General features: G+C 42.7%; 1 protein-coding gene and 1 long non-coding RNA gene across 5 annotated transcripts in view; one reads left to right on the top strand and one right to left on the bottom strand.

Annotated features, from left to right (window-relative positions):
• Window positions 1-12,411, top strand: part of KCNC4 (potassium voltage-gated channel subfamily C member 4) — a 75,887-nt gene that overhangs the window by 62,835 nt on the left and 641 nt on the right. The window lies entirely within an intron of this gene.
• The window catches only part of LOC137546754 (uncharacterized), a 174,882-nt gene that overhangs the window by 22,126 nt on the left and 140,345 nt on the right, over window positions 1-12,411 (bottom strand). The gene's annotated exons all lie outside the window — the stretch shown is intronic.

Here is a 12,411-nt window from a genome sequence, read left to right on the forward strand (position 1 = left end):
TTTGCATCTGTGAACTGAAGGCTTTAGACGCGCTAACCAGGGTGCTAAGTAGGTTAGCACCGGATTTCTCAATCAGATCGTGCGCTAACTTTGCGCGCGTAAAACTTTACGCGCTCAAAGTTTTACGCGCGCTAAGTCCCATAGGCTTTAATGGGCACTTTGCGCGGTGCGCCCTGCGCTCTGTGCAGTACGCACGTAAAGTTTTACGCGCATAAAGTTTTGCACGCGTAAAGTTTTATGCGCGAAAAGCTTTTTAAGACGTGCTAAGGGGGTTTTCACAGGCGTGCTAACAGTTAGCACCGCTTTGTGAATCAAGCCCATAGTGTTTAAATAGTAGCTTATAATAGGCTTTCATACAGGTAGTATGAGTACAGGTAGCATTCTTTCTGTAATATCTTATACTTTTTATGGCCAGGATTTACAATCATTAACTCAATTACTTCACTTCATTTTAAAGGATATAAAGGAAACTTGTAGTGATAGACATGCAGGTACTACAATTACTCGACTGTTTCTACTATTAACAATAATACATTGCAATACCTTTGCCTTGATCAAATGCATCTAAGCAGGTATTACCAGGGTTAAAATCCTGAATTTCCACATGATTTGCATTTTAAATTTGCATTGACATTCGTCATTTACTTATGAATGGAAAAAATGTCCAGCTATGCAGATAGCTCATCATTTTGTTAAAGTAAAAACGAAGCACTGAAAACTCCTCATTATCTGTTAGTAATTCCCTCTGTCACAGGTCTGTCATATGTCTCTGTACATGGAGGCCACTGGGAAGCATGTGTTGATAGGTATGGCACTCCTGGGCACAGGCATCTGTATTGTTCTGCAAAATGGCACAAAACTGAGATGAGTCCGCCATGTAGAGCCAGGCTGTTTAGCATAGTGTAGTTGGTTTATAGTGTCACCTCTAGGCTATAAGCACTAGAGAAAGTTGAATCACCAGTAGTCACCAGTTATATAGGGTGCCACAATATGATCCTGGTAATATGGGGAGCGATTCACATAGATTTTGTCCGGAATGATCTCACCTTACTTATTTTTTTGCAGAAACTATAAGGAGAGCCAACTCATAAGATAAACGGATAAAGAGAGATAAATCATGAGTTAAGTCAGATAAATAAATAACGAGTTAAGTCAGTTAAGAATGAATAAATTATGAGGTGCGTGCACACCTGTGACACATGTTGCCCGTCGGGGATTGGGACCTGATCCCTTTAGGTGACATCGCTGGGTTGGCCTGTACAGACTTGTGCCAGCTGTGTAGCTGACAACATGTTCTGCTGCTAGGGGTTATGGGGTAGAGGGAAGGTGGAGCAGGGCATGCTAGACATCACATGGCGGGCAGGGGAGCAGCGTGCATAAAGAAGTTGGCCATTGCTCAGCCAAGTTGATCCGCCTAGCGGTTTACTTGCGGTACGGCGATCGGGGGGCCACTGTACACACGCCTGACTAAGACCGATAAGGAGAGACAAATCGTGACTTACAGTGGACCTGAATTCCAAACTTCCGATCTGCTTTAAAAGCAGCATAAGAACCATTTAAGAAAAATATTTATTTTGTTACAGCGGATACAAATCCTGCAATACATTTGCAGTTTTGTTGCTGTGGTAGAAAAGGAAAAAAGTGCGGCACTCCTATTCATGTGTACAGTGGAGGGAAAGAAAAATAAGCAAATGTCATTTGCAGTTTGTCTACTTCCTGCTTTTATGGAAGCAGACATCTTGTTACCACCCTGTGTTTACCTGTGTTTAGCTCTCTGCCGTGGCAGTCAGCAGTCAGCTGCCACAGCTGTGGGATCAAATTACAACTTGTTCTTAGTCACAGATGAGGGGGAATTAGACAGGCTAAACTCTCTAAATACATGGGTGTATTTCTATATGTTTTCGTTGTGTCCTGTGCAAGAGTTCAGATCCACTTTAATTAGGTGAGCTAGTTCCTAAGATAAGTGTTGTAAATCAACCCCATGAATATTGAGGAGTTTTAGGGCCCGTTTCCACTACGGCGATTTCGCCGGCGATTCTGCAGAGAGATCCTGCACATGATTCGCACGGGGAAACTCTGCCATAGGGGATGATGGCGCAGCGGCGGAATCGCTTGCGGGAGCGATTCGCCCGGAACCCCCCGCAGATTTCGCCACGGAGGCTGCGAATCCCATAGCCGTGCATGGCACGGCTCATGGGATTCACCTGCGATCCCGCCCACCGGCTCAGTGCGGCGTGCGTCTGCGAGACGCACACCGCACTAGTGGAGACGAGCCCTTAGTGTATTTGTGACGTGGTGTGTCATAGGTTAGATAATGGCAGCTTTGTTCCAATCGAGAATCATCATTCACTTAGTAAAATGTTTTGAAAAGAAAGAGAACCCTGTATTTTGCTCATGCTCTGGAAACATTAGACTTCTTTCATATGGGAGGCTGAAGGTGGTGAATTCACTGTCAGCTGCCCCCTATGCACTACTAGTTAGTGGAGAAGCAGCCATCATACTGACTATACATCAAAAAGACAAGCCATCTATATGAGCCACCTAAAATACATTTGCCTAGGATGTAAATAGAAGCTATACATCAAAAAGACAAGCCATCATACTGAGTCACATCTGAGCACAGCCTTTTTATTTCGGTTCCAGGTAACTGCACCACGTGTCAAACACTGACATGCGTTTGGTTACAAATTCAGCCAGAAGGCGCTCAGTGGTCGGCAGGCAGGAGGCTCAACTGCTCAGTGAGGGCTGGTGCACACCAAAAACCGCAAGCAGATCCGCAAAATGCTAGCAGATTTTTAAACGCTTTTTTTTATTTTTATGAGGCGTTTTGCTAGCGTTTTGCGGATTGCTGCTGCGGTTTTCAGTATAGTAGATTTCATATATTGTTACAGTAAAGCTGTTACTGAACAGCTTCTGTAACAAAAACGCCTGCAAAACCGCTCTGAACAGGCGTTTTTCAGAGCGGTTTGCGTTTTTCCTATACTTAACATTGAGGCAGAAACGCATCCGAAATCCAAAAAATGCCTCACCCAGGCATTTTTCGTTTCTGCAAAACGCCTGCCGCTCTGGTGTGCACCACCCCATTGAGATACATTGACCAAGCAGATCCGCATAGCTTAGCAAGACATTTGTGATCTTGATGATCTCGCTATGAGATATATCTTGTGAATGAGGATTTTTTTTAATGCAGCTTAATTTGTCATAGTTTTTGAAGAACCCTGTGTTTTCAGTATGGGAAATTAGAAAAAAATCTAAATATTGAAATCAGAAAAATAGAATTTAGTAATGTTGAAGATGAAAGATATTTCTTATTCTACAACACATGAGGTAGACTCAGTATATTACTGCAGTGTGCCAGTGGCGTGGAGGGACTGTCTGCCAGGTAATGTGCAGACTGGCCTTCCTCAGCCAAATGCTCTAAATGACAAATTGCAGAGCTTGAGCATCATGACAAGGGGTCAGAGGTCATAGGCAAACCTTTTGGATATTTGCATCTGTGAACTGAAGGCTTTAGACGCGCTAACCAGGGTGCTAAGTAGGTTAGCACCGGATTTCTCAATCAGATCGTGCGCTAACTTTGCGCGCGTAAAACTTTACGCGCTCAAAGTTTTACGCGCGCTAAGTCCCATAGGCTTTAATGGGCACTTTGCGCGGTGCGCCCTGCGCTCTGTGCAGTACGCACGTAAAGTTTTACGCGCATAAAGTTTTGCACGCGTAAAGTTTTATGCGCGAAAAGCTTTTTAAGACGTGCTAAGGGGGTTTTCACAGGCGTGCTAACAGTTAGCACCGCTTTGTGAATCAAGCCCATAGTGTTTAAATAGTAGCTTATAATAGGCTTTCATACAGGTAGTATGAGTACAGGTAGCATTCTTTCTGTAATATCTTATACTTTTTATGGCCAGGATTTACAATCATTAACTCAATTACTTCACTTCATTTTAAAGGATATAAAGGAAACTTGTAGTGATAGACATGCAGGTACTACAATTACTCGACTGTTTCTACTATTAACAATAATACATTGCAATACCTTTGCCTTGATCAAATGCATCTAAGCAGGTATTACCAGGGTTAAAATCCTGAATTTCCACATGATTTGCATTTTAAATTTGCATTGACATTCGTCATTTACTTATGAATGGAAAAAATGTCCAGCTATGCAGATAGCTCATCATTTTGTTAAAGTAAAAACGAAGCACTGAAAACTCCTCATTATCTGTTAGTAATTCCCTCTGTCACAGGTCTGTCATATGTCTCTGTACATGGAGGCCACTGGGAAGCATGTGTTGATAGGTATGGCACTCCTGGGCACAGGCATCTGTATTGTTCTGCAAAATGGCACAAAACTGAGATGAGTCCGCCATGTAGAGCCAGGCTGTTTAGCATAGTGTAGTTGGTTTATAGTGTCACCTCTAGGCTATAAGCACTAGAGAAAGTTGAATCACCAGTAGTCACCAGTTATATAGGGTGCCACAATATGATCCTGGTAATATGGGGAGCGATTCACATAGATTTTGTCCGGAATGATCTCACCTTACTTATTTTTTTGCAGAAACTATAAGGAGAGCCAACTCATAAGATAAACGGATAAAGAGAGATAAATCATGAGTTAAGTCAGATAAATAAATAACGAGTTAAGTCAGTTAAGAATGAATAAATTATGAGGTGCGTGCACACCTGTGACACATGTTGCCCGTCGGGGATTGGGACCTGATCCCTTTAGGTGACATCGCTGGGTTGGCCTGTACAGACTTGTGCCAGCTGTGTAGCTGACAACATGTTCTGCTGCTAGGGGTTATGGGGTAGAGGGAAGGTGGAGCAGGGCATGCTAGACATCACATGGCGGGCAGGGGAGCAGCGTGCATAAAGAAGTTGGCCATTGCTCAGCCAAGTTGATCCGCCTAGCGGTTTACTTGCGGTACGGCGATCGGGGGGCCACTGTACACACGCCTGACTAAGACCGATAAGGAGAGACAAATCGTGACTTACAGTGGACCTGAATTCCAAACTTCCGATCTGCTTTAAAAGCAGCATAAGAACCATTTAAGAAAAATATTTATTTTGTTACAGCGGATACAAATCCTGCAATACATTTGCAGTTTTGTTGCTGTGGTAGAAAAGGAAAAAAGTGCGGCACTCCTATTCATGTGTACAGTGGAGGGAAAGAAAAATAAGCAAATGTCATTTGCAGTTTGTCTACTTCCTGCTTTTATGGAAGCAGACATCTTGTTACCACCCTGTGTTTACCTGTGTTTAGCTCTCTGCCGTGGCAGTCAGCAGTCAGCTGCCACAGCTGTGGGATCAAATTACAACTTGTTCTTAGTCACAGATGAGGGGGAATTAGACAGGCTAAACTCTCTAAATACATGGGTGTATTTCTATATGTTTTCGTTGTGTCCTGTGCAAGAGTTCAGATCCACTTTAATTAGGTGAGCTAGTTCCTAAGATAAGTGTTGTAAATCAACCCCATGAATATTGAGGAGTTTTAGGGCCCGTTTCCACTACGGCGATTTCGCCGGCGATTCTGCAGAGAGATCCTGCACATGATTCGCACGGGGAAACTCTGCCATAGGGGATGATGGCGCAGCGGCGGAATCGCTTGCGGGAGCGATTCGCCCGGAACCCCCCGCAGATTTCGCCACGGAGGCTGCGAATCCCATAGCCGTGCATGGCACGGCTCATGGGATTCACCTGCGATCCCGCCCACCGGCTCAGTGCGGCGTGCGTCTGCGAGACGCACACCGCACTAGTGGAGACGAGCCCTTAGTGTATTTGTGACGTGGTGTGTCATAGGTTAGATAATGGCAGCTTTGTTCCAATCGAGAATCATCATTCACTTAGTAAAATGTTTTGAAAAGAAAGAGAACCCTGTATTTTGCTCATGCTCTGGAAACATTAGACTTCTTTCATATGGGAGGCTGAAGGTGGTGAATTCACTGTCAGCTGCCCCCTATGCACTACTAGTTAGTGGAGAAGCAGCCATCATACTGACTATACATCAAAAAGACAAGCCATCTATATGAGCCACCTAAAATACATTTGCCTAGGATGTAAATAGAAGCTATACATCAAAAAGACAAGCCATCATACTGAGTCACATCTGAGCACAGCCTTTTTATTTCGGTTCCAGGTAACTGCACCACGTGTCAAACACTGACATGCGTTTGGTTACAAATTCAGCCAGAAGGCGCTCAGTGGTCGGCAGGCAGGAGGCTCAACTGCTCAGTGAGGGCTGGTGCACACCAAAAACCGCAAGCAGATCCGCAAAATGCTAGCAGATTTTTAAACGCTTTTTTTTATTTTTATGAGGCGTTTTGCTAGCGTTTTGCGGATTGCTGCTGCGGTTTTCAGTATAGTAGATTTCATATATTGTTACAGTAAAGCTGTTACTGAACAGCTTCTGTAACAAAAACGCCTGCAAAACCGCTCTGAACAGGCGTTTTTCAGAGCGGTTTGCGTTTTTCCTATACTTAACATTGAGGCAGAAACGCATCCGAAATCCAAAAAATGCCTCACCCAGGCATTTTTCGTTTCTGCAAAACGCCTGCCGCTCTGGTGTGCACCACCCCATTGAGATACATTGACCAAGCAGATCCGCAGCCGCAAGCGGATCTGAAAACGCCCAAAAAGCCGCTCGGTGTGCACCAGCCCTAAGTGTGCAGTTCAGCCATCCATGTGAAAGAGGCCGTACTTTGTTTCGTGAGCTCACTCAACCTTAAAGTGAACTTCCATACTAAAAATCTACTCAGCAGCACTGAAAAGGCTTGGTGTTTCATTAACAGTTTCACAGCATCAGAACTTTGTTTTTCTTACCCAAGCCTCATTTTTAGCTGCACAGAAGCTAATCTCCACCCCATCAAAGAAATCTGCACAGCATTTTCCATTGATGCTGTGCAAAGCATGATGGAATTTCTGATGTTGTAGTTCTCATTGCCTAGCGAGCGCAGCTGGGAGGGGTGATCAGGACACAGGACAGTTGGAACTGTTTCTTATGCTTCCTGTCACATCCTTTCAACCAAAAAGATGTCTGCCCCCATGAAATCACAAACGTTTGCCTGTTCTTTTAAAACAGGGTGGGTAAGAGATTATATTGCCTATCTATTTTAATTAACATAACTAATGTAACTTAATGACAGTATGTTTGTTAGTGCTGAAGTTCCTCTTTAATGTGCAAAGAACCCCAGTAGCTGAAAACTTTCCCAGTGACAGACAGACCCAAAGTTAAAATGTCCACTATTCAATTACCAATCGATTTTGTGTTTGATCGATGATACAATCAATATTAATAATTTGAATTGCAATCAATTAAACTACAGTTGTTTGAAAGATAAATGCGCAATGTGGTTTTTAGTCAGTCATAAAATAATCGGTTATAATATTAATTGAAAAACTGATCACAATATTGATGGAAAACAAGGAATTAAGGATTTTTTATTTTTTTTTAAATTATTTTTTTTTTTGCAGAAACAAGCACATTTTTAGGTGGTGCTTCTTTTTTAAATGTTTAATGTTAATGTCTTAGTTATATACACCGGTACCAGTTACATAAAGGGCTGGTCATTTGGTCTGCAAACTGAATTACCATATTTCTTTGCATAGCTTAGCAAGACATTTGTGATCTTGATGATCTCGCTATGAGATATATCTTGTGAATGAGGATTTTTTTTAATGCAGCTTAATTTGTCATAGTTTTTGAAGAACCCTGTGTTTTCAGTATGGGAAATTAGAAAAAAATCTAAATATTGAAATCAGAAAAATAGAATTTAGTAATGTTGAAGATGAAAGATATTTCTTATTCTACAACACATGAGGTAGATCATCTCAGTATATTACTGCAGTGTGCCAGTGGCGTGGAGGGACTGTCTGCCAGGTAATGTGCAGACTGGCCTTCCTCAGCCAAATGCTCTAAATGACAAATTGCAGAGCTTGAGCATCATGACAAGGGGTCAGAGGTCATAGGCAAACCTTTTGGATATTTGCATCTGTGAACTGAAGGCTTCTGAAATGACCAGATGTGTTCCGAGTGGCACAATTGTGGTGGCACACTGTGAATATATTGCATGAACTAATGCCAACAAAGAAGTACTTCTTCTATTTAAAAATGCATGTAATCATTGTTTATTGATAATAGTACGGAATAAAGTTGTAATGAAAAAAAATCTTCATTTTGTTTCACTTTACATGCACTAAAGGCTTTGGTTATATACAGAGAGATCAGACTGAAGCAGCAGCTACTTGGCAGCCCCTATACATCTGATATGTCTGCACACATTGAGGAGAGATCTCACATCACTGTTTGTATGTCACTGTAGAACTACATGTAATGCCCACTAACTTTATGGGATGAGATAAAGGGGCAGCTGAAAAGTGGACCTGAACTATCTTTAGGTCACATTTACAATCAGTTAGGGCTGGGGCACACTAGATCGAATTCTGCGTGTTTTCTTGCTAGTGTAAGTCTATGGTGTTGAGCCCACTTTTTGGAAATCGCAAATGCAGGACATGCAGCATTTTGTGAGCATTTGGGTTCCAATACATAGTATATGAGTTAATTTATTTGCTGGAAAACTCAGCTCATATCGCTACCAAAACGCTGATACAAAGAGCTAGCAATTGGGCTTTGTGATTTTTAGTGTATCGCAGCCTTAACACTGCATAAGTAGTAGTTTCACAAGATCCTCACAGAGAGCCTGAGGAGATCCCACTTTTATGTAGACCCAGACAGTGGAAGTGAAGGGACACTCCCTGGAATGTCATCCTCCAGCCTCTGCACTAATGCAGAGGTCAGTGCGATCTAACTGTGGGGAAACTTGAATGGCACTGTAGACTGGCAACCACAAACCACTAATGATCTGTTAACAGTATTCACAGAACAAGGGTTGCAAACTCTTGCCCCCTATTAACAGATCACATGAATCCAAAACTGGCACTAGTCTAGTTGAGGGGACCCACAGCCACTTCCTACTCACGGAAATATGGTCCTGACCACTAATTTGTAAGAATTAGGCAACACAGCAAGAAATACTATCCATGCCAGCAACCGAATTTGGTTTAGTAAAGTTTTGCGAGCAGAAGTTGTAGCCAAAGCGAGCACCGTGCATGTAGCCAAGCAGCCTAAGGGTCCTGGTATGCAATTTTAGCATTAGTGTTTCCCACTGGGTCCCATATTTGTTACAAATTAGGGACACACCCAGTTTTCCATGAGCAGGAAGCATCTGTTTGTCTATGAGGTTCCTCTCTGGGTCCCCTCAACTAGAGTAGTGTTGCAAGATTTGCAGGGTTGCTTATGTTCTCCAGTAGTCTCCTTATATATTATAATTGACTTATAATTGACAAGGAAGATCCTGCTTTGCAGGTTACATAAATGCAATATATCAGACTGCATTTAGACTGCAACTATATTTAGAATAAAAGAACATCCACCTGATCGCTAGTCTGACCGACAGGCTCCCCCTCTGTGACTGACAAATTTCCCTCTGATAAATGACAAATCCTCCCCATGATGATAGATTTGCCATCATGCTAATTGCCAGATCTCCACCCACCCCAACATTACTACAGTAAAAGATTCTCCCAAACTGACTAATAGTTGGAAAGCCTGACACTGATAAGGTTAGCATCATAAAGTTCCCACATTCTTATATTTTAAAACCTGCCTGGGCTACACAAGCCACATTATTAGCTTGAGTTCACGAGATTTAACTTTTGATAATCATTTGCTTGATTTGCAATGCACTGATTTGAAATGAGGCAGGTGACAGTAAGGAGTTAAATCTCATGATGTGGAGCCATTAGTCCTGCTCATGTAGCGGCAGTGTACAATGGGATTTCTTCTCGTCTCTTCAGTTACTACTACTATAATCAGCTGTAGCCGACATACTGCGAACCGCCCTGCATAGCTCTTCCATTTACATTCATTCCTACCTGTGGCTGCTAGCAGATACAGGCATACAGCTATAATTACCTTCTCTATTATCTTCATTAATAGCAAAACTGCATTTCTGCTATTTTTACCTGGTATCCAATATCTGTCATAAATAGTTTGTTAAAAGTATTGGTTACTATTATTAATAGTACTAGTGGACCTAAGCCCGTTTAAAAACGGGCTAAGTCTGTCACTGCACATGCGCCCGCCACGTATGCACATTTCCGCTGTGCCCGCACGCCACGCCCGCCCACCCGCGCGCACCCCTTCGCCCGTCATCCCTTGCCGCGCGTCATTCTCCCTTAGTGTCTCTTCGTCCCTGCACAAATGGGACACACACAGGGACATGGGACGCAGAGACATTAGGATTTTATTATAGAGGATGCTAAGGCCTCTTTTCCATGTTTTTGCTGAGTGACACATTCATTGAAGTGTGCCAGAGCTAAAATTTATGAACTATTGACCATTTTTATCTCTTTCCTGCTCTCAGAAGCCATTTTCTGCTAGGAAAGTGTTTTATAGTTGGAATTTCTTATCAGTGAGGGTCACACTGTAGTCACTTCCTGTCTGAGTCAGGACTGAGTCAGCCACTTCACAGCATAGTTATTTGTGTGCTAGGCACTGTACACACCACCCATGTCTATCTCATCATGTCACATGTCACCTCGGGTATCCTTTAAGTGGTGGGTGGTCAAAATTAATAAAGGCGCCTCCCACCATAAAAAATGCACAGCAGTACTTAGAAGTGGGGGGGGGGACCTCCCCCCCCCCCCAGCCCCCTTGCTCTGCAGTGACATGTGACCTTCACCCCCCCCCCCCCCCCCAGCTCTCAAACTGTCCCAAAACGGCAGATGTGGCACTGACTTGGCAGTGTAAATGACAGTAATGGCAGTGGGGGGCACAGGAGGAGCAGTGAAGGTCGTAAGGGGGGGGGGGGGGAGCAAGTATAGAAGGCGTAACAGTGGTAGACACAGTTTAGATGCAGAAGAAGCTGCGTGGGGGCAGTATTGGCAGTTTGGGGTACAGAAGAAGCAGTTTGTTGGACAGTATTGCAGTTTGGGGTACAGTGTCACTGTTAAAGGAAACACACAGCCATTACTAAAATTCCCCTTGAAATTCCACCTGTACCACTCTTACTGCTTCATTTCCTAAAATTTTACGCATTACAACCGTAACGCGTAAAAATGTACTTGTTGATGTCTGCAATAGCTTCCTGCACCAGCAGGGATGTGTAAAAACGTACGCATGGCGACCGGCCGACTCCCAGTCGGCAGAAACGAAACTAGCTGGCAGCGGGGGACCAGAGGAGCCATGAGGGCACAGGATGGCTGCAGGGGGCTGGTAGATGCCCCAGGTAAGTAAAACTCATTTTTTTTTACAGTTAAGGTTCCCAATCTTTTTTCCCCAGTTTTTTTTAGGTAAAAGTAAGGGGGGGGGGGGGGGGGTGAGGGGTCGGCTCATACTCAAATTTATACGGTACTTACTAGGATGGAACAGCTGCAGTCTGTACCCAGATAAACAGCTTTTATCTGCTTTATGGTTTCAAGGCTTTGGGAATGCTCTGAACTTGTTTTCATTTCTCTCATGCTCTCTCTCAAGCCAAAGTGGTATATTTTACAATTTTCCTTTTTATTTAACTAATGTCTTCAGAAAAATTGAGGCATTTTCTGGTGGACAATATCTATTTTCTGGAGCCACGTGATATACTTGCCCCAGGGATAGTTGAGCTGGGTTCAGGAGGTACTCGTACTTGCTACAGTATAGTATTAGTGGGTTTTTAGAGTACAGGAAAAAAATTGATGACTTTAAACATAAGAGAATGTATGGAAAGCATTTCTTCTTCAATACTCTTAATATGTATTTGTCAAGGGGTTCTTGAGATGATATTACCCACAGTAAAACAGAATTATTCTCTTTTAGATATACCATTACTTGGATAAATTGCTTTTACAGATATTTATCCATCAAAGTGTAAACAACTTTTTTTCTTTCAAAAATCGTGTCCTCTATCCTGCATTCCCTCCCCACGCTCCTCAACCTCCCTCCGCCCTTCTTTTCAATCCGTACACTTAGCTACTGCCACTAAGAGCATGAGCATTATTGAACCTTATTCAATTCATTTCTTCTAGGTTTTCCTAGGAGATGATTTGTAAGCTTCTGTTTAGTGTGTCAGGACCCTTCAATTGAAAAAAGTACCAAAAAGTAGGTGAAAAAGTACTGTCAAAATTATTCAGAGTATTTTTTTGCTTGCTGGTGGCTCAAAGGGAATTTTGTTGGTAAGGTGTGAAAATAACACCTAGAAGAAAACTTAGGAGAAAAGGCAAATTGAATTGGCCAATATCCTATTATTTTTTCCCATGGGTTTTCTCCATGGAGATATGTTCAAACTTTACCAATAAAATACTTCTAAAGCTCCCAGCATGCAACAAAATACTCAAAATAAGTTTGCTGGTATTTATTTTTTTTTACCAAATTTTTAGTACTTT

This window comes from Hyperolius riggenbachi, chromosome 2, assembly GCF_040937935.1.
Source record: "Hyperolius riggenbachi isolate aHypRig1 chromosome 2, aHypRig1.pri, whole genome shotgun sequence".
Classification (NCBI taxonomy): Eukaryota; Metazoa; Chordata; class Amphibia; order Anura; family Hyperoliidae; genus Hyperolius; species Hyperolius riggenbachi.